This window comes from Corvus brachyrhynchos, unplaced genomic scaffold (genome assembly GCF_000691975.1).
Source record: "Corvus brachyrhynchos isolate BGI_N302 unplaced genomic scaffold, ASM69197v1 scaffold262, whole genome shotgun sequence".
Lineage (NCBI taxonomy): Eukaryota > Metazoa > Chordata > Aves > Passeriformes > Corvidae > Corvus > Corvus brachyrhynchos.
In genome coordinates, this window is record NW_008236626.1 from 3284979 (window position 1) to 3287238 (window position 2260).

Consider the following 2260-nt stretch of genomic DNA (forward strand, 5'->3'; position numbering starts at 1 on the left):
GGCGCGGGGGGCTCCCCGGGGATGGGAGAAGCCAGCCAGGCTGGGGGAAGCACCGCTCTGAGATGCCCGTCAGCCTCCTCATCCCACCGAGGGGAAACAAAACAGGTCAAAGGGTCACTTGCAGGATGTTCAGCAGTGGGGCATCTGGAAATGCTCTCCACCGTTTCTGCCTGTCCTGCTGCCCAGCTTTGCTACCCCAGAGGCCAGGTGACCCCCAACTCCTCTGGACTGGGAGGAGTTTTCCATCCCAGCACCTAACTGATGCTGCTCCTGGCAGTGGGGCTGGGGTGTGGGGGCTGCTGGCAGCACCCTGCACCCTCAGTGCCATGGTACTGCCTGGCCTCGATGCACCAGGAGCTGGAGAAGCAGCCCCACCCCGGCACCAGCACCTGGGACGTCTCTGGCTCCTGCAGTTCCTGATGCAGAGGAGCAGCATGAGTTGGGTTCACTGGGGAGGACAAAGCTGCTAGGTCCCCTCTGTTCCTCTCCCTCATAGCACCAGCCACAGTGGTGGACCCTGAGCAACACCCAGGCCAGTTGCCAGCCCTGAGAGGGGAGAGCAAATATCATCACTGTCGTGAGATGTTTGAGTGTGTCTCTTCTGCCCTCCCCGCCCTCCTGGGAGCAAAGAGCCCTTTGCCCAGCCGGGGGAAGCAGTAGCTGCTCTCTGGTCCTGGTTGACACCTGTGTTGGAGCTGGCAGCAGACCCAGTGCGGTGCTGGGGATGGGGACTGCTCTGGCACACCCTGCACCCGTTTGAGGACACACATCTCACCCCTGCCTGGCCCAAGGAGAGGTCCCATGGCTCCGTTCAGGGCACTGCCCAGGTTCCACATGGGTGCCTGCTCTCCTCAGAGGCATGGCTCGGCTCTGGGGGCGGTGGGAGGAAGCATCCCCTTATCTCCTCTCCCTTTGTGCAAACACACGAGCCCTCCTGGAGCCGCCGTGTGATGCCGCCAGCCGGAAAGCCGCAAAGGCGGGGAGGTTGCCCAGCTTCTGTCTCCTTCCCAGCAGGTGTGGCTGGGCCCGCCAGGCAGATGGCTCCGCGCCTGGCAGAGACGAGCGCCGGCGCCAGGAGCAGCTGGCTCCATCCGTACCCGGGCCAAGAGCGGAGATGCTGAGCAGTGTGGGGAGCTCACGGAAGGCAAACGAGGCAGTGACCTCCCGTGCCAGGCTCAGGTTGTGCCGGGCACCTCTGGGCTCTACACTCACATGGGGTGTGCTGCCAGCTCCTGCACCCCGTGGGGGCCCAGGGAGAGGTGTTGGCAGGGATCAGCGGTGCCCTGGAGGGGACAGATGCCTCTTGAGGACAGCCCCAAAGCCCAGAGCTGATGCAGGAACCTCCAGGACACCTTTGCTCCAGTGAGATCTGCCAGTCAGGCAGAGGGGCTGCTCCTGCACCCTGGAGCAGCTGGGGCTTGGAGCTGAAGAACCCCAGAGTGGCCCCTGCTCTGAGCCATCAGCCGCCATCCCAGGTTTGCTCCTTGCTGCCTGGGCTAATGATCTGCTGGGCAATCAACAGACCAGTTGGAAACCCTGTTAGAGCCTGGCCAGGCACTACCTTGTTATTTCTATCCAGCCAAGTGGGGGAAACAGCCCTTTTTCATCCACTGACAGTCACTGTGCTGTTGTGCAGCTCCTGGCACAGCAGGACAGGCTGAACCAACCCTCAAAAATCAGAATGGAGACAAGAAAATGCCGCTCCCCCCTCCAGGCTGTTCTCTACTGCAGAAAGGGAGCAGCCCATGGTTTTTTTCATGATGGCAGCAATAAGGGGACTGCAGAGGCTCTTGTGCTGTGCTGGCCAGCCATGCCCATGAGGGATCAGCACAGCGGCCTCACGCTGCACAGCGCAGTCTCATTTTCTGAGCAGTTATTAATTCCTCTGTTTGCCTGGCTCTGAGTGGAGGCAGAGAGCAAAAGCAAATGAACCCCACCAGGACTGATAGCCCAGGAGCTCCGTGCAGGTCCTGAGCCTGGCATTAAGGGCTGGGAGAAGCTGTTCCTGGGGCCTGGCTTCCCAAGGGGCAGAGGGGAGATGGAGGGGGGATGGTCCATGGGAGCAAAGCCTCTGGGCAGGCTGCTCCCATCATCCAGGCTCCTCCATCCTCATCTTGCAGCCGGCGCTGGAAGTGGAAGTTTTGAAGTCATGCACGGAGCTGTTTGCTTGGTATTTCCTGCCCCCGAGAACAGGAAGCAGCAGCGAAGCCCAGGAGGGAGCTGCTCTTGGGAGAATTCCAGCCTGACACATTTTTTTCCC